Source organism: Meriones unguiculatus, chromosome 7 (assembly GCF_030254825.1).
Source record: "Meriones unguiculatus strain TT.TT164.6M chromosome 7, Bangor_MerUng_6.1, whole genome shotgun sequence".
NCBI lineage: Eukaryota > Metazoa > Chordata > Mammalia > Rodentia > Muridae > Meriones > Meriones unguiculatus.
In genome coordinates this window covers 115662118-115683050 of record NC_083355.1, presented here as the reverse complement: position 1 = coordinate 115683050, position 20933 = coordinate 115662118, and the positions used below count along the sequence as shown (strand labels likewise).

The 20933-nt window shown below is 43.3% G+C and overlaps 1 protein-coding gene across 4 annotated transcripts in view; it reads right to left on the bottom strand.

The window, feature by feature from the left end:
- Positions 1 to 20552, bottom strand: part of Traf3 (TNF receptor associated factor 3) — a 102344-nt gene extending 81792 nt beyond the window's left edge. For 2 of the 4 annotated variants that reach the window (XM_060388205.1, XM_060388206.1), the window contains exon 1: positions 20293 to 20550. The gene's annotated coding sequence lies outside the window, so the exon portion shown is untranslated. Of the gene's footprint in view, positions 1 to 19954; positions 20092 to 20292 lie in introns of those variants that run through there. The other 2 variants (XM_060388212.1, XM_060388208.1) reach the window with 2 other exon arrangements.
- Positions 20553 to 20933: the final 381 nt, after the last annotated feature.

Below are 20933 nucleotides of genomic sequence, written 5' to 3'. Positions count from 1 at the left end.
ACCCTACTTTTAAAATGGTTAACTGACAAACCTGTATGGGTAAAACAATGGCCTATGATGGAAGAAAAATTACACACACTAGGACAGCTGATACCAGAAAAGCTAAATGCTCAACACATTAAGAAATCTACCAGCCCATGGAATTCCCCTGTGTTTGTTATAATCAAGAAATCAGGAAAATGGAGGATGTTAAAAAGATTTAAGAACCATAAATAAGATGATTCAGCCAATGAGTTCTTTACAGCCTGAAATCCCACTGCCCTTCACTACCTAAGTCAGTAATAACCTTTAACAGTAATTGATTCAAAAGATTGTTTTTTCATAATCCCATTGCATGAGCATGATAGGGAAAAGTTTGCCTTCTCAGTACCTAATTATAAAAATAGTTGTCCAATAAAGAGATATCATTGGAAAGTCTTACATGTACCAACATTTCGTACAACTGTAATCAGAAATAATTCATAAAGTTTCCTCAATATAAAATTTATTATGTGGACATTATCTTACTGTATGATTCAGATGTAGCTACCTTAAGAAAAATGTTTGATGACGTAAAGAGAATTTTGTGTTGCTAGGGATTAGAAGCTGTGCCTAAAAAAATACAAAGAGGAGGGTTCTATCAATTATCTAGGATATAAGATAGCTTTATAGAAAATTCAACTACAGAAAGTAGAAATCAGCCAGGTGCAGTGGCCCACACCTGTAATCCCAGCACTCAAAGAGGCAGAGGCAGGCAGATCTCTGTGAGTTTGAGGCCAGCCTAGTCTACAAAGTGAGTCTAGGACAGCCAAAGTTACACAAAGAAACCCTGCCTTGAAAAGCCAAAATTATAATTAATTAATTGACTGATTGATTAATTAATTAAAGTACAAAGCAGGAGGGATCAATCACAAATTCTTAATGATTTTTAAAAATTCCTGGGAGATATTAACTGGCTATAGACCACAACTGGATTACAAACTAAGTAATTAGTTCAAACCTTACAAGGTAATAAGGTTCAAGACAGTTCAAGAAACGTATCGCCTGCAGCTAAAAAAGAACTGGATCTGGTAGAAAAGAGATTACAAGATGCACATGTGGATCTCTTGGACCTAAAATACAAGCCAATTATTTTAGTGATCTTGCCTTCTACTGATCTTCCCAAAGAAATTCTTATGCAGAGAACATAATAGAGTGGATATTTTTAGCACACAAACAGAATAAAAAATTAAAGACCTGTGAAGAAAAGGTTTCTGATTCTGAAAGAAAAATGAGACTTCATCAATTAACAGAAATAGACCCAGCAGAAACTGTGGTACCTTTTGCTAATGCTGAGACTGCCTCGTTATGGACAGAAAATGAACATTGGCAAAGTGCATCAAGTAATTTTTGAAGAGACTACCAGTGGGGTTCATGGACCGTGCCTCCAGAAGAACTGGTAAGGAAAACAGCTCAGTTATCTGTAATCCTCATCCCTAAACCACTCAACCCGCTCCCAAAAGACACAGCCACTAAACTGTGGGAATGGACAGACCAGTCACAATCCTTGGCTAATGCATGGTTTACTGATGGTTCATCAACCACCAATAGAATCAAAACTAACAGAAAACAGGAGCTATAGACCAGGGGATGGAATGGCCAACACAGACGAAAGAACCGCAAAATCAGTGCATCACTACTGGATATAAGACAAACAACTAGGAAAGCAGAAGGAAAATCTCTTGTCTTCTTCAATCCATCATGTGTGTGCAACGGTATGGCTATATGGTCATCAAAATGAAAAGCCTTTAACTGGCAGATAAATGGCAAAGATAACTGGTCATGGGAGGCATGAATGGAAATGGCGAAACCTAGCAGAGCTTAGCAAAGACATCAAATTTTATGTAGCTCATACAAGCAAGACAGACAAAATGTCTGAAAATAATGAAGCAGTGAACAAATTGGCACCATGTTTAATTAAGACTAGAATATTAAAATTTTTCAGGGAACAATTTCATAATAAATCAGCAAGAACGATAAATCACACATTCGAAAAACCTGAAAGTTTACCCCTAACAGTAAAAAATAAGGGGAAATGAAGAGCCAAATTAAACCAGAACAACCCTAGGAGGATAACTATTATAAGGAATCCACAGCCAGGTGGTGTTCACACCTTTAGTCCCAGCACTTGAGAGGCAGAGGCAGACACAGAAGAGTTACAGTGATTTAAACTTAAAATCTGCATGCAAAAGGCAGGCTGAAGTTCAAAGTGAATGTCCTTCGTGATCTAGAAATAAATACACTTGAGCCTTAAATTTCTATATAAAGAGAAAGGGGAGTATAGATATGTCAATCTACACAAACTAAGATTTATTTAGTGTCAAATTTTCAAGATTTTTTTTTAAATTCCAATCGAAAGGTAATACTTTTCTGGTTGCCAAAAAAATTTTACCCTAGAAAAGCCATAACCTGCCAAAAAAGGTCCCCCCCCCCCAGAGTTAGGGTTGGGTGGGTTTATCTTTCCAGGAAAATAAAAGCATCCAACTAAGGAATCCGGAGACCATGGGACAAGTGAAACATCTGAAGAAAAAGGATGGGTCATCCAGAGAAAATGTCCCAAGAAAAAGAGTAAACTGGCCAAGTGGTATCACCCACCTCCAGCTCGTCTCTGCTGCCATCTACAGACAAATGTGCCAAGTGGTCTTTATGTGGTCCCAATTCAATTAACAATTAAAGCTGGCTTTGGGGTTGGAGTGTGGCTCGATCCTTCTCTAAACCCACTCATGCTTGACTAAGAAAATCCAAAATCTGTCTCATGTCAGAAGAGCCACCTGGTATGGAGCAGAGAAAAACAAAAAATAAGGGACTAGTCTATTGCCACCAGTCTCATAATCTTTTGGTTTTCATTTGACTCTCTAAAACTTTTCATAAGGTATAATATGTCTTTAAGAAATATATTTTTAAAAAGAAATATAAATATTATCTCAAAATTTATAAGATTACTGTGTATACATAAATTTTCTGTCATGACACTAGCACTCACTCACTCATTCTACAAATAAGCTCCATCTAGCTTCTGGATATGTTTTCAGGTTTGAGTCTTTAGCATGTAACCAGGAACAAAGTTTGTGAACCCCAGATGTACTTAACAGGCTGTGGTCCTCAAACCTTTTGGACATATGCTGAAAATGGCACTTAGAACATTTACATTTTTTACAAGAAACAGTGACATTCCTAACAGTAACCTTTAAGGTCTCCATGAAGAAGATGGGGCCCTGCCATGAAGACTCCACCTTAACTGTGGTAACACTAACCACTGGGAAAAACTACCCCAGGCCTCTTCTGCTGCCAGGCTCTGTGCAAACAGTGGGCACCTTTGGGCTGACTGCTGTGTTCTACCTCGCCTGGATTGTCACTAAGCTAACAAACCCACCCAAAGAACAAGTTCAGCCTATCAACTGCTCAGGACATTTCAATTGCTGAGTTCATAGGAAACAGTCATGAACTTTTACAGAACTTTTAACTCAAAAATACTTAATCCTAAGACTGCCGAATACAACCACGCTGGACCCTGGAATGCTTGGCAGAAACAGCTTCATTATTGTAAATGGTTTTACTGTGTGAGAGTTGAAATCTTTTCTTTTTATTTAGACAAAAGGGGGGAAGTGTTACAAGATATCTAATCACACTATGAACCCCAAGATTGTGTTGTTTACTGAAAAAACTTGTTTCTAGTTGTGGTGTGGCTCAGCTCTATCACACACCTTTAGTCCAAGAGCTTTCTGCTTGAATACTGTAAACAGGATTACATAGCGTCAACCATAGGCCAACAAGTGGAACAAGCAATCAACGGACAGGAAGTGAATGTAGAAGAAAAACAACAACAACATAGGAGAGTAAGGAAATCAAAAGGATGGATAAGGAGAAGGGAGGGACATTTACTTTGAGGGTTCTTTGAGTAGTAAGCAGTAATGGTGCCAGCCTTGATACACTGTCTTAAAACTTCCTGTACTGGCGAGGCTTGGTGGCGAATGCCTTGAATCCCAGCACTAGGAAGACAAAGGTAGAAGGATCTCAGTGGCCAGTTTGATCTACGCAGTGAGCTTGAGGACAGCCAGCCTACACAGAGAGATCCCATCTCTAAATACCTACACCAAACAATTTATTGCCTTTGAATGCAGCCTCACTCAAGTTTTTAGAGCATGGAAAAAAGTAGCTAGATTTTTTTCCCCCCAGAATATGACAAGAATGATCACTAGCCCAGTTTCCAATAGGGTCCTTGGCTCCCATGGATCCTAGTGGCAGAGTCTTTACCATCGGCCTTTCTAGAAGGATTTCATCTTCCACAACTTTACCAGCAGGTCCCATTAAGTCCTGCTTACAACACTCCAGGGCTTCTCTAGCCCACAACTCCAAACTCTTCCACATTCTTCCCCCAAATTAGTTACAAAGGCCTATGAACCACATAGCCAGATCTACCCATGGCAACAGCCCCACTCCTTGGCATTATTTTTCTGTACTGACTACTTTCTTATTGCTGTCATCAAAGACCTGAAAAAAAATTTGAAAAAAAAAAAAAAAAAAAAAAAGCATTTTAGTTAATGGTTTAAGGGTACAGTACATCTTGGCACAGAAGGCACAGGTGGCAGCATAGTAAGGTACCTGGTCACTGTTAGCAACCAGGCCTGCCCCAGGGACCTAGTGACAGCAGGATACATCATCACTAGCTGAGTCACTTGTCCTCCCTATGCTAATGCGCTATATCCCCATATAAAAAGCCAGTTTCTCCTCCCCTGCTCTCTCTCCCTCCACCCTGGCCCAAAGGCAGCCTCTGTAAAGCCCTCCCCAAAAAGCCTCCCACGTGAGCTCTGTCACATGGTGGGACTTCGATGTGTCCATCACTTAGACCATGACAATCACAGAACATCTGCAGTAGCGAGGCAGAAAGAGATGAACACTGGTGCTCTGGTTTCTTCCTTTTCTGTTTTGTTCAGCCCAAGGCCCCAAGGCCATGTGTTGGTGTCACCCACATTCAGAGTGGTTGTTGTCTTCTCAGTTAAACAGATCCACCCAGAGGTGTGTTTCCTAGGTGACTCTAAACCCAGTCAAAGCTAACACCATGGCTAACCATCACACCTTCTACCCCAACATGTCAACACTCAGAAACAGGTCCATTAAATAAACGGGACATGGTGGCACATACCTTTAATCTCAGCACTCAGAGGCAGAGGCTGACACAAGATCCCCTGAATTTAAAGCCAGCCTCATGAACATAACAAGTTCCGTATGAGCCAGGACTACACAGTGAGACCTTGTCTTTTTTTTTTTTTTTTTTTTTTTTTTGTGCTTGTCTTAAAAAGCAAAACAAACAGAGCTTGGTGGGGCACACCTGTGATCCTTGGAAAATAGATTCAGGAGGAATTTAGGGTGATTCTTGGCTACATACTGAGTCCAAGGCCAGCCTAGGCTAAATGAGGCCATATCTCAAAGAGTAAAAAAAGAAAAAAGAAAAAGAAAAATAATAATGCCTAGAAAAACAGATGGCCAAAGCTTTATATATGGAAGTGTGGGCTCAAGGAAGACTACTCAGAAAGTTTCTTAAGGGTAAACCATATCTGAGGGATTTCATTTTAAGCATAAGTGACTAAAACCTGAAGCAATTCCTAAGAACCTGGGAAAAAAAACAAAAGGTTAACTATATTGATACATCCTAAGACAAGGCAAACCATGCTGTAAGAACCAGAACTGAGAAATAAGTACAGCAAGTTAGCTGGGGTAGCTCAGGGCTAGAACACCTGACTGCAGGAGGAAGTTAAGTCATTGCATCAACTCTGTGAAACGCTGTTGTCCTCATACCTCAGTTGCCATCCTCCCCAAAGACTAATTACCCAACCTTGGCCCCAACTCTGGTCAGCCCTGGGCCACAGTCACCACACTGTGGTATAGGAAACCGTTAAGATAACAGTGGCTAAGGAAGGAACATGGGATCAAATGACATGGCCAGAGGCTTACAGAGAGTAGATTATTTTGTCCCATACGATATTCCAAAAACTGGTAAATTTAAGGAATTAAAAATAAAAATAAAAATAAGACAAAATGAAAAGCAGCCACCCAGCTGGGCTTAGTGGCACATACCTTTAATCCTAGCAGAGGCAGGCGGATCTCTGTGAGTTTGAGGACAGCCTGGTCTACAAAGTGAGCCAAGGCTGTCTTGTCTCGAGAAATTCTGTCTAGAAAAACTGGGGGGGGGGGGGAGTCAAAAATTACATTTGTAACTTTATTGTGGCAAGAGACCTCAGACCATGAAGAACCAAACTCAGCTGCTCTTTAGAGAAAGAGCTCACTAAGAGTTCTGAGCATCCACACTCAGCAACGACATCAACATCAGTAACAACAGACCTGAGACCACAAAGAGAAAGTAAACACTGAGCTAGCTAGACCTTCTGACTCACAGGCACGTGAATGCAAACATCTTGGATCCTTGAGAACCAAATAAATGAAGAACATGTTTCTGCTATCGAGGCATCAAGGACCACACTCCCTTCCTGAATCTCTATTGGTAGCACAGGGTAACAGAGGTAATGCCAACCATGATTTTGCCAGCTGTTACATGAACTCCTGACCTTAGAGCCAACACTACAGTCATGTGCTGAGAAGTATGGGAAATAAGAAGCTATGTGATATTATCACCATGTCTGCTTTGAAATCCTCCTAAATTTTTCTATATGATCTGTTGGAGGTTGGTCTGATGTATGTTACTGGCCCTAAAGATATGGTTTCACCTATCCTTGTTTTGTAAATCTGCCTAAGACACACCTTTTTGGTTGATTAAAAGGCCTATACCTGGCAGGTTAGACTGAGTAGATGTGGCTAAGGGTCCCAGGCTGGGAGACGACAGGAGAATCATGGGAGAGATGATGGGAGGAGAGGAGGGAAGGAGAACGTCACAATGTGCTAGTGTGGAGAAAAAAACAAAAAAACACGTGGGCCAACAGGAGGGACTCCAATAATGGTGTGAAAAGGCCCAGATAAAGAATACAAGCAAGTACCATGAGATTATGGATGGAAGGTAGGTAAGGAGGATTAAGGTGGATGGCACTGGATCGGAGCTAGGAGATGGATGGTGAGGTTACTGAGCCAGCGTAGGTGAAATATCTGCCTGGCCCAAGGTAAATAAAGCAATTATAAAATCTAACAGGTGTCTGTGTCTTATTTGTGCAGGTTAAATAATACTGCCGTGATAATCTTAGGGCTAATAATAAACATTATACAGCCCAACAGTCGTTTTTTGGTTTTTTTTTTTAATTATTGTTTACAACAATGATTGGGAATATGGGAGACCAGGTAACAAAATTCTATACAAACATGATATTCCTTTTGGTGCCTCGATAACAAAGCTAAAGATATCACAAGAAAAGAAAATTACGAAACAATATTCCTTATGAACACAAGCACAAACATCCTCAGCAGAACTGTGGCACACAATCCAGTCTCTGTTAAAAGGACTGCATACATGACAATCAGGATTTATCCCAAAAACGCACAGATGATTCAACAGAACCACAGGAGCTAGAGAAACACTTCAGTCAGTAAGAGAGCTTGCCACGCAAGCATGAGTACCTGAATTTGATCCCTACCACACACAAGGCAGGTGGAAAAGCAGGCAGAGAAGCAGGTGACTCGCTGGCCAGCCAGTGAAGGCTAACTAGCAAAACTCAAGTTCCAGTAAGAGATCTTGGTTCAAACAAGAAGGCAGGCTGCTCCTGAGAAATTACAGCTAAGTGTGTTCCAAGCCTTTTTCATGTTTTCAGTGTTCCTATACAAACAAATATGCAGACTTGTAAACACACACACACACACACATCACTATATAACACAGTATATTAATACGACAAAAAAATAGACGTCCATTCTCAAACTACAGAAGAACGTGACAAATTCAACAACGTTTTGTGATTAAAAACAGAAAACTAAAAGCTGGGAGTAGTGGTACACACCTTTAATCCCAGTATGCAGGAGGTTTTCTGTGAGTTCAAGGGCAGCCTGGTCTACAAAGTAAGCTCTAGGATAACCAAGACTCCACAGAGAGACTGTCTCAAAAACAAAACTAAACGAGCAAACTAGGAACAGACAAGAACTTCCTTATATAATAGAGGCTTTAAGTATTTGCACTAACCCCTGTCTCAAACTGGCAATCAAGTCCAGGGCCTTACATAGGGTAAGCACTGAACCAGTGAGAGACCGAAAGCTCCCTCTAAGATCAGAAACAATACAAGGATGTTCATTTCCACTACGACCTTCATCCCTATCCTGGATACTAAAGATTCAGAAATTAGGTAAGAAAAAAAAGATAAAGCATCAGGCTAGAAAGTAGATGCAAAGGATCTCCATTTACATACAAAATGACTCACAAATGTCCCACAAGGACCTAGAGAGATGGCTAAGAGGTTAAGATCTCTTCCAGAGGATCTAAGTTCAATGCCCAGAACCCACAACCATCTGTAACTCTAGTCCCAGGGAATCTGATATTCTCTTCTGGCCTCTGTAAACAGTAGGCATGTACATACACAATGCACAGATATGCACACAAGCAAAATTCCCAAACACATTAAAAAAAAAGCCAGATGGTGGTGACGCACACCTTTAATCCCAGCACTGGAGAGGCAGAGGCAGGTGGATCTCTGAGTTCAAGACCAGCCTGGTCTACAGAAAAAGTTCCAGGACAGGCAGGACTACACAAAGAAATCTTCTCGAAGGGGGCAGGGGGAAAAGGAATAATGTCCCATAACACATAAACTCAGTATAGTTGTAGTACATCAAAACAGAAAGAAAAGAAAAAAAAAGTTGTGCTACAGCAATCCAAAATAAAATAATTCTATTTATAGTAGAAGCCACAAGAACAAAACTAATTAAGGAATAAAATTACCCAAGGAGGTGAGTATTTGTACACTGAACCTACAGGGTGATGATGGAAAATGAACGAGAGAAGGCTGGGATGTGGCTCAGTGGTAGGATGTTTGTCCACCTTTCATGAGGACCTCAGTCAATCCCTAGCACCGTAAGAGAAGAGAAGGGGGGAGGAAAGAGGGGAACTGAGGAAACAAGTGGGAACACACCCATGTTCATGGAATGGAAGGCAGAATTAAGACTGTAACTCCAACGCAACCCGATTCAGTGCAATTCCAATTAAAATTCCAATGACCATTCATAAACAAACAGAAAAGCAACCCTTACAATTCACATAAAACATCAAGGGGCTCAAAACTGTCAAAACAATATTGAAAATGAAAAAGTTGAAATACTCTAATTTTCAAAGCTTACTACAAAGCTACAGCAATCAAATTAGTGAGGTGCTGACAGTAAGAATAGGTATACAGATTAAGAGAACAGAAACAAGAGTCCAGAACAAATGAAAATAACTATAACCAATATACTATAAACAGGAGGCAAGACCTTTCATCAGGGAAAAAAATATTCTCTTCAAAAGTAGTACTGGAAGAACTGGATAACCAAAAAAAGGGGGGGGGCCTCCTAACTATATACAAAAATGAACTCAAAATGGAACAAAGACCTAAACATAGAGCCTAAAATTACAAAACTTGTAAAACAGTGGTAAAAATCTTAATGGTTGAGCAGTAGATTCTTAGACTTGACACCAAAAACACAAGTAAAAAAAGAAAAAAAAAAGAACTCCAATTAAAACTTTTGTGCGAAGGATACTACCACCACATTTATGAAGCATTCTACTAAATGGGAGAAAATAGTTGCAAATCGTGTAGCTAAAGGGTTTCATGTCTAGTCTATAATAAGAGCTCTTATGACTAAACAAGAAAAAAATCAGCCCTACTAAAGCAGAGAGAAAGGGCTCAGACATTTGAAAAATATATACCAATGGTCATCAAGCACAGAGAGACATATGACTGGTCATCAAGAAATAACAAATCAAAATGACACTGGCACATTAATTCACATACTACATTAAAAGAAGTTAGTTTTGATGAAGATGTGCAGAAACTGGATCACTGCCGGAGGGAATAAGTTTTACCAACAACTGCTCTGTGAGATACATCCAGGAGAAAAGGGAACACACACACCCTAAACACCAACTTAAAGCAGCATTATTCCTAACAGTAAAGAGGACAAACACTAAATGTTCACCAACAGATGAATAGATAAACAAAGTACAAACACGGATGCACACATGTATGCAAGAACAGACACAACAGATTATTATTCTGCCTCTAAAAGAATAACAATACATACTACAACTTGGATATGCCTCAAAGACATTACACAGACATGAATGGTCACATACTTATTGCATGATCCCTCTCACATGACATATTAAGAAGCAACTCCATGGACACAGACAGCAGGCTAGGTCAGGGCCTGGGAGGGGGGGGAAGTGATTACGCAATGGGTATGGAACACAAGTTTTGACCTAGAAAGAGCAATAGTTGAATGGAATTTTGAGTACATTAAATACCATTGAGCTATAGAATGGTTAATTATATGTCATGTGAATTTTATCTCAATGGAAGAAAATGTTGGACTATAATTATGGATTCGTTTATACAAAATAATTGACTACCAATGATATACCAGAAACTCTCTTCACTAAGGTGATAAACATTTTTTTTCTACAAAAAAAAAAAAAAAAAAAAAAAAAGCAAGCTAAGAGATTATGAGAGACATGGGCTATTTTAAGAGAATTTAAAGAAGACCCTTCAAATATTTTTAAAGAGACCTAATAAATCAAAAAACATCATTCCTAATAAATAATGAAGAAGGTTAAAATACAACTTATTGCCAAGTGCCTGTAAACCCCAGAGGCAGGCAGATCTCTGTGAGTTCGAGGCCAGCCTGGTCTACAAAGCAAGTCCAGGACAGCCAAGAATAAACAGAGTAATCCTGTCTCAAGAACAAAACAAAAAAAAACAACAATCATCTACAAAAAATGCTTTCTAAAAAAAAAAAAGAAATACCTAAATATAAATGTTCCTTGTATGCAAATAAAATACGACTTTGGTTTCCAGATATTTTCTCTTCTGTTCTAAAGACTTTCTTAGCTGGGCTTGGTAGCTTATGTCTTTAACACCACCAGTCAACTTCAGGAGGATGAAGCAAAACAACTACAAAGGCAAGGTCAGCCTCAGCTACAAAGTGGGACCGTGTCTCCAAAAGAAAAAGAAAAAAAAGAAAAGAAAGGGGGACTTTTCATAGTCCAATAATGCTCTACTTCAACCCCCACATATATGGTATTCTTCCGGCCCAGCCCATGTACTCCAAGAGAGCCTGCCTGTTACCTTGTTGAAAACATGAGAAAAGGAAAAACAGAGAGTGCAATTATCACTTTTAAATTATTTTCTTTCTTGAGACAGGTCTTTAACTATCCCAAGCTGGCCTCAAACTGGCCAGCCTAGGCTACACAATCTCTTGACCCCCTTGCCTCTGCCCCCCAAGTCCTAGGATTGCAATAACAAGAGTAGAAAGTATTACTTGTCATGTGCTAGTTTCTCACACTCCACTACTTAGCACTTCTTTTTAGCATGTCTGTGTGGGTATACACAGACAGGTGAAGATGCCCTTAGAAGACAATTGTGTCAGATCCTCCTGGAGCTGGAGTGGCAAGCAGTTGTGAGAGACCTGGCACAGGTGCTGGGAATTGAGCTCTGGTCCTCTGCTCGAGCAGTGCGTGCTCTTAACTGCTAAGCCATCTCTCCAGCACCCCCATGACATCTCATTTTTACACCTCACTATTACTTTTCTATTGTTGTAAAACACACAGAATATAAAATTTATCATCTCAGCTATCTTAAGCATATAGTTTAATGATGTGAAATCAGTCATAATGCTATCACCAGGCTCCATCACCAGGGCTCTGCTTTCCACAGAAGATAAGTAACTTGACACCATTGTCAGCTAAAGAAGTAACCAGTATCCAAACGGTCTCTGACTCCTTCCATACAAGAACGTGGCTGTTTTAAAAAGATCTTTTTATTCCATGTATGTGTTTTACTTGTTTGCATGTATATGCACTGTATATATGCCTGGTGCTCATGGAGACCAGAATCCCTGGAACTGGAGTTAAGAATGGCTGCAATAGTTAATAAAATGTAACTGATAAGAAAAAAATAAAATTAAAAAAAAAAAAAAAGCTGCTACGAAAAAAAAAAAAAAGAATGGCTGCAAGACATCATAGACACAGGAAATTGACTCCAGTCCTCTGGAAGGATTGGACAAGTCAGTGCTCTTAGCCACTGGACCATCTCTCTAGCCCAAAATGTGTCTCGTTTTCATTTACACTACAGACTGAACTGTGGAAAAACAAACCCCTTAAAAAGTTTGACAAGGGGGCTGGAGAAATGGCTCAGAGGGTAAGAGCACTGGCTGCTCTTCCAGAGGTCCTGAGTTCAATTCCCAGCAACCACATGGTGACTCATAATCATCAATGAGATCTGGTGCCCTCTTCTGGTATGCACGTGTACATGCAGACAGAACACTGTATACATAACAAATAAATAAAGCTTTAAAAAAAAAAGTTTGTCATCTCACAAGTGAGCAATGGTGGTGCACACCTTTAATCCCAGAACCCAGGAGACAGAAGCAGGTGGATCTCTGATTTAGAGGCCAGTCTGGACAGTTCCAGGACAGCCAGGGCTCCACAAAGAAACCCTGTCTTGAAAAAACAATTAAAAAAACTTTGTCATCTCAACCTAGAGATCAGTCAGGGTAAACCAGAATTTCCCCAAGCCTGGAAAAGGCAGGGAGGATTTCAGACACCTGGTTCACATATGACTGCCTGTAACCTACTTTTGTCTGAAACAAAACAAAAAAATTAATCCCCTGTCAACTAAGGGGCTTGGGCTGAGCGCTGGAGTCCAGCCCTCCCTGGAGTAGGAACATGGCCATAAAACAAGCCCTACACCTCTGGCCCAGCAGTCTCTGACTATTCCTGGTTCCACATCAAAAACTTCACAGTGGTTCTAGCTGGAAAGCCAGATCCTCTGAAACAACCAACATCACTTCCCTGCTAATTGGGGAAAAGGCTTCTTTGCTTTTAACTTATATTCCCATAAGCTGTCTGTAGTTATAATTAAGTTGAGATAAACGGGTGCTGGGTATAAACCATGATGCTCTCCACAGAGTGACCAGGCCTCGGGGACTTGTTCACCACTAACAAGCTAATGTTTGTAAAACTCTGTAAAGACATGATGACTAAATACTATCATTATTAGTAGACTACTGGTTTACATGTAAATTAGGAGAGATAAAGAAGAAAGAAAACACATTAGTAAATCAGGCTAGGGACTGCTACACACAGCAAGATGTATGCAATATGTGAACCACAAGGGTAAAGAGTATCCTAACTGATTTGTCTTCACAGCTGGGGATGAAGCCCAGGGCCTTGCATGTGCTGGGCTCTACCACTGATCTACAACCCCAGGCCCCAGCTAGGCTTGTTAAAGGATACAACACTGCTGCTGCTCTAAGAAACTAGCCTAAAACACAGAAAAGGAATGAAAACTGACTAGGGAGGGGGAGCCCACACCGGCAAGCAATTGAAAAACTTCTCAAACAATCCACAATGTATTTGAAAAACACTATAAAGAAACAAAATCTACATTCACAAAACAAAACCAAAAAACCTACAACTGAATGAAACCTACACCTGCACTGTAGCCAGATGCAGTAACACAGGCCTGTAAACCCCAGCACTTGGAGGCTCAGACAGGAGGATTGGGAGTTCCATATAATCCACTGAGTGCAAGGCCAAAGTGAACTACACAGGAGACTCCAAATCCAAACACAAGCACAACAAACTGCCTGGTTGCAGGCCCACAGAGCTGAGGTGAAAACAGGACCTCTAGAAACACCTCTCGCTCTTCCTTTCCTCCCCTGTGAAGGGGTGCAGCTCCAGCCTTGACAACTGGTCAGTTCCCTTTCCTGTGAAGGGCAGCCATTGAATCACTTCAGCCTCAGGGGACTTAGCGCACAAGTCCTCTTCATTTCTCTCATCTTACTCCAGTTAAACTCCAAGAAAATTCCTGCATAGCACGGGCTCCAAACCCCAAGGCACTTCTGTTCACCTGTCACGGCACCTACCACGTTGTGTTACTACCAAAGTGTTCTTCCATGTTGTGTTACCAAAGTGTTCTTCTTGGTTGGTTATGGCATGGAAACTCCATGAGGCCAGGGATCACACAGCATCTTACCTAACTTTTAGTTTTAGCCACCAGCATAGTACATGCTCAAGAAGAAGAAAAAAATAACAGAGGAGAAAGAGGAAGAAGAGGAGGAGGAGGAAGGAAAGAAGAAAGAGGAGGAAGGGGAGAAAAAGGAAATAAAGAGAAAGAAAAAAAATGTACTTTGATTAAATATAGGTTGAAAATCCCTTCTTCAAAACCCCTGGAAAGAAGAGTATTTCAGAGGAGCACTCAGATCCTGGGGCTCCAAAAAGCCACGAATAAACACAATGCATCTTCTGGAGAATAAATTCTACCAAAAGATTTAGGAGTAGAATATGTTGATATTAAAACAGATTACTGAATACAATGTGTAATTTACATTAAAACTTCAAGGGCTTGCCCCATCCTCTGGGGGTAAAGTCCCACAGAAAAGCAGCCTTCTGAAACCTATACACTTATAATTTAATACATACACCCATAATAAGGCTACAGCAGACTGCATTAATTCAAAAGCACAGAATTTAATTTCCAGTATAAAGTTACAACTTCTAAGCATTAATGGGCAAAGTGCTCCAGAATTCATTTCCCTATTCTTCCAAGAAAATTATTACTTTGTATCAAGAGGCTTCCCTACCAGGTTGATGGTGCACACCCTTGATCCCAGCACTCTGGAGGCAGAGACAGAGACAGGTAGCTCTCTAGTGAGTGTGAGTACAGCAAGTTCCAGGACAGCTGGGGCTACATAGAGAACCCCTGTTTCAAAACAACAACAAAAGGGCACTGTGTAACTACCTCTAATGTATCAGGGCAGCAGGATAAGAGAATAGCACTGAGAAAAATAACCAAGGGAGACATTAGACTTGCCCTACTGCACACAGACTCCAAGCCCAGTGGAACACTGTGGTCATCTGTCATGTCCTTCTTCCCTTCCCTCCCACCTTACAGAATCTGAACACAAACATTTACCAAGCACTTACTATGTGCCTGGCATGCAGGTCTCCAAATGCCCATTAGCCTTCCAGAGTAAAAGTTAACCTTGGAAAACCTCTTCAAAAATATTATGGCTCAGCCGGGTGGTGGTGATACAGGCCTTTAATTCTAGCACTCAGAAGGAAGAGGCAGGCCAGCCTGATCTACAGAGTGAGTTTCAGGTCAGCCAGGGCTACACAGAGAAACCCTGCTTAGGAAAAAAAACAACACAGGATTATGACTAACCAGACATGGTGGTTCACCTAGTCCTAGGGAGGCTTATGCAGGAGGACCACAAGTTCAAAGACATCCTGGGCTATACGTGAGAACCTGTCTCAAAAACAGACAAAAATCATCATGACTCCTAGAGATATATTTCACCACTGGAATGCTACTTAGGACTGTATGAAAGGCTGTATCATTCCACTTGGTTATTCAATGTAGCCTTTCTCACCACGAAAAAGATATCAAGCTTTTCATTAACATGAAAATTTAATGGTCTGGATGTATAATCAGTGTGTTTGAATTGGAGATGAAATTGGCATCAGAACTACAGTCCCTGACACCTTTCTCTATAAAATGGCCTCATGAGAAGTCACGAAATACCTCCATCTCTTTTTTTTTTCCTTTACATTTTTTGTGGAGTTGAGAGGCACATGTGTGGAGGTCAGAGGGTAATCCACCCTTCCCCCAACCCTTCCACCAACCCTTCCACCAACTCTCCTTCCCCCAACCCTTCCCTTTGATCATAACTTCCAGGGTCCACGCTCAGGTCACCTGGCTTGGTGGCAGCCACCCTTTTCTGTTGAGCACTCTCACTACTCTATTTGATTTTCAAAGGGTTAAAATCAACATAAAACCAATCTTTTAAAAATGAAACACTGGCTGGGCACGCTTTTAATCCAGCACTTGGGAAGCAGAGGCAGGTGGATTGCTGTGAGTTCCAGGCCAGACTGGGTCTACAAAGCGAGTCCAGAACAGCAAAGGCTACACAGAGAAAACCCTGTCTTGAAACCCCCCCCCCCAAAAAAAAAATAAGGGGTGGGAGGAGAAAGAAAGAAGCGCTGGGGACTGTGAGACAGCTCAGTGGGTAAAGACACTTGCCATCCAAAGATGTAAGTGTGACCACCTGAGCTCAAGCAACAGGACCCATGTGACTATGAAGGACAGAACTGACTCCACAAAGTTGTCCTCTGACCACTACATGTCCCCTTGCCACACACACACTTCATGCACATACAATAATAATAATAAATAGAATAATTTTTAAAAAGTGAAACACAGGGTCTAATATTTCATTTCTTGAAAATTAAAATGTTTCAAGTTCACCAGTAAGGACCAGAGTGGTAAGTTTGGGAGAAATGCTTTCCCTACCACCACAGCTTTTTCAAATTTTCTACCCACAACAGTGGTTCTCAACCTGTGGGTCATGACCCTTTTGGGGTACTGTATGGAATATCCTGCATATATGATAGTTACATTAAGATTCATAATGGTAGCGAGACTATAGTTATAAAGTAGCAATGAAGTAATTTTAAGGTTGGGGTCACACCACATGAGAAACTGTATGAAAGGGTCGCAGCATTAGGAAGGCTGAGAAGCACTGACCTACAAAAGGAAACAACAGGCACAGCAATGTGCTACAGGCCAACTGGTGCCATTGCTCTCTCCCCTTCCACAAACCATGCCCTTCAGTCAGCCAGCTAGACCAGGGCAGCTCCAAGTCCCACAAGAGCGTGTGGGAGCTGCAGGGCAGCACAGCACAGAACTCTGGCCAGCAGCATCACTCACAACAGCAGGGAGCATCAGGACAGCATCTCACACAGTAGGAAGGGCGGGTCCTCTTACTGCCATTCTCAGCACCCTACACGTGGGGCCAGACTTCCTAAGGCTGTGCTCAACTGGGGTGCCTTTCCCAGAGGCCTCCCTGACTAGTCCAGGAAGCAAGGAGCTCTTCGCTTCCAGTCAGAACCCCGACACTTGCAGACCTCTGTACACCTCTGTACACTTCCTCCTTCATAAGTGGATGACTTTCCTTGCTTTTCCTGGTACGTCTTCAGTTGTGCAAAGAATCAGCTCTCTGAGGGCTAGACAATGACTTGATTTTTTTTTTTTTTTCTTCACTCTTCCTGTGGAAAGTTCCTGTCCTGGTGTTTCAGGCAATCTTAGGTGAGTTCTGGCACTGTCCTTCACTGTGCACAGGGACCCAGATGTCCCAGATTTCTACAGATCACAACCCTAAAAGCAGGTGCTATGTCTCACTCTTCGCAGCGTAGTAACTAGATTACGGGAACTCGGGGCACATTAATTGAACATTAATTAAATGAGCAGAAGACTCCCAAGCCCCGGTTAATAATGTCCTTGTCTGAACGCAGCAAGAATGCCAACCTGACTGCTGGGGGGCAGGAAGCCAACAGTCACCTGCGCTGGTGACGTCCCACTCCTTGACAGATGGCCTCAAGTCTGTAAGCACCAACAAGTCTCACTAAACAAAGGTTCCATGTTTGATAGGAACCTCACCTTCTTCTTCCTAGACTGGCCTGCCATCCCAATTCATTCCTGAAATATGCAAAATAATTTAGTTTTCCAAAACAAAATGGCATTTTATATTTTTATTAATTATCACAGAAATTACACAAATACATTTAATGTTTCTCCTATACTTTTCTTTTTAAAATTGAATCTTCTTTTCTTTCTGTTACCTCCTCTGGGACCGCACCAATTCCTAGCTACCTCTCTGCTGCCTTCTTGTCTGCAGGCCTCTGGGCCGCCCTCACTCTGGCTCTGAGCCTAAGCATCATCCCACTCTCAGGCCTTGGCTGCCTCTCTCTGGTCACCTTCCAAATCCTCCTGCCTCACCTCCCTCCTCATTTTAGCTTTCTTCTCAGCTTTCCTCCCTATCTAAAATGTAATAAACATATACATATACAAACATCAACAACAACAACAAAAAAAACCCTAATTTTTCTTCAGTTACTACTTGCAAAACAAAATTCCACAAAATCATACTATGGCCTTGGGTTATGAGACTTCTGTTAATAATTCTGAAATTGACCATTGAGAAGAAATTGAGCTATTGCATAATATTTGACAGGTTAGCTCATTTGCTGTTTGAGAGTCTTACTATCCAAGATGAGAAAACAAAGATGGGCACATTTAAAGCAGTTTCCTTTGTGTGTCTGAGCTAGCTCAGGCTTGAAACACCACAGTGGCAGTTTCATCTCTCCCGAAGTAGTTGCAGCATTACAGAAAAGGATTTTAAGGGAATGATAAATCATGCTCATCTTTTTTGGCTCATTAGCATTCCTATCCTGACAATACCCCAGAAAGTCCTTCTTCATTTACACACTGAATTTTTCTAAGGAATTCAGAAGTATTTAGAAGGGAAAACAAGCATTAGCTCAAAGATTCAGTTAATTGAGGGAAAACAAGCATTAGCGCAAAGATTCCAGTTAAACGAAGGACTTCCTTCACAGCACCAGCTAGAGTAGCAGAAACTGACTGCTGCCACTGCCTGTTTGCACCGGAATGCCTCCGCAGTCTTCTCACTGAGGCCATCTTATTAATTCCAAAAAGAATGGATAGCATCCAAGAAAAATAATTGGTCTTCTTTCCCCTCACAGAAAAATTCACATGAATGTCTTGTTTTAAAAAATGCTGGAATTCTACCCATCCAGCTCTCTGCCTGCCTGGCTTCTGCATTGTGACAGCTGGAACAGATGGTGTCTGGGTGAGACACCTTACATCTTAAACCCTGTCGGTGATGAGGTCTGATTTGGACCAGTGAGGCTGGAACCCTCGGTTGTCAAGATTTATCACCAGCACCTACTCACAGGGATTTCTGACTCCTGTGAAATTTTTCCCAGTTTTCACACTTTAAAGGTTCAATTTGCTTTGGCCAGAGAATTTTCACCTTCAGACTAATTCTTAATATATAAGATGTCACAATATGGCGAAAAGGGAAACATTTCCTCTCCTCTGAGTAAAGGATGGCTGTACACTATTTAGCCAGACACCCTACAATGATGCAGTATTTTCAACAGGCCATTTTCCAAGACCTGAAAAACGGGAAAAGATTTTAAAGCCCAGCTGAGGGTCCACCTGGCCATTTCTCCACATAAGCATTTTACACACAACACAAATCGGCATTTCTAAAGATTTCACCTAGTCACAGTAATGCTACCAAAAAAAAAAATTATGGCTCCTCTTCAGTTGTATGCTGTGAATGTAAATTAAGACGACAATACAACACTCGATATACCCTTTAAGACTCCACAAAAAAGAGCATACTTACAAATGTGTACACACACACACACACACACACACACACACACCCTTCTATTTCATTCTCAAAACTGAGTCAGAGCTCAGTACAAAAGCCGTGAAAATAAAATCAGTTCCTTCAACCGATCATTAATCTGAAGGCTTCTTAGATTTCAGAGCACGTCCACAGCACTTCACCCATTTGCATTTTGTTGCCGTTTCAAATTAAAGGTAAAGAATTTCCACGCAGAATCCTCTCTAAAGGTCTGATCCTGAAACCCGCGTCCCTAACCCGGGGGTGATGACAGTGTGGAAACGTGGCGAAACCTACGTGAGCCACAGCCTGGCGCCTCCAGAACCTGCAAGCCCGCGGCAGGGATCGTCTTAACGACTCGCTCGTGGGAGCCCACTCTGACCTTTGGTGTTAACCGAAGGTGGAAGGTGTGCATTCGGCCCCAGCCGGATCCCGGAGCCGCCTGCCTTCCAGCCTCTCTGCAGCTCTCGACTATGAATCAGTCATTCATCTGCAGAGCAATGACTCAGTATAAACTTTTAAATAATGGCTCAAAACCCACCTCCACCGGCCAGGGCGAGCACGCTCGTCTATGCGGGCACCCTGGCTCCGCCGTTCCGCACCGCGCCAGAGCCCCGGGCGCCGACGGCTCAGCGCCCCTCGGGGCGGGCACCTCGGGGCGCGAGGCCTGGCCGCCCCGTCCGCCCGGAGCGCCGGCGCCTCGGGCCCGGGGCCGGCCCCACACACAAAGTTTCCAAAGTAGGGGCGGCGGGCGGGCCGCACCGCAGACGGGGAGGCGGCCGGGCCTGGCCGCGCAGGAGCCGCCGGGCCCCGGGCCGCCGCCGGGATGCAGCCGCCCCGCCGCCCCGCCGCCCCGCCGCCCCGGCCCGCCGACCTTACCCCGCGGCCCGCCCGCTCGGCCGGCTCAGGGGCGCCGCGCGCATCCTCCGCCGCCGTCTGCGGCGTCCAGCTCCCCGGGCAGCCCCATGTCGGGGGGCGGGGAAGGGCCGGCGGCCGCCGCCGCCGCCGCCGCCGGCTGGAAAGTCCCTGCTGGGCTGCAACCCGGCTCGCGCACGCGGCGGCCGCCGGCCGCGCCGCCTCACGCACCCTCGCGCTGGCACTTCCTCTCGCGCGCTGGAAATCCCCGCGGGCCGCTGGCGCGCGCCCCGGCGCACCCGCCCCCGCCGCCCGCGCGCGCCTCCCCGCCTCCCCCCCGTTCCCCTCGGCCGGCGCGCGCCCGCGCCCGTTGCTAGGGACCCTCGGCCCCGCGCTCGCCGCCGGCCTTAGCAACGGCGGCGCGCGCGCCCCAGGCCCTCGGGGCCCGGGCCCCTCCGCCCGCGCGCGCCTGCGCCCTCGCGCCCCGCCCGCCTCGCGGTCTTTCCGGGTCAAAAAGCCAGCCAAGCAGAGCGAGGTGGAGGAGGTTCCTCGCGGTGCCGCCTCGACGGGCGGCCCCGACACCCTCGCCTACCGTGGCGCTCACGTCCTCGCACCTCCAGGCGGCACTCGCTCGCGGGCACCCACCGACACGCGGGCAGACTTCG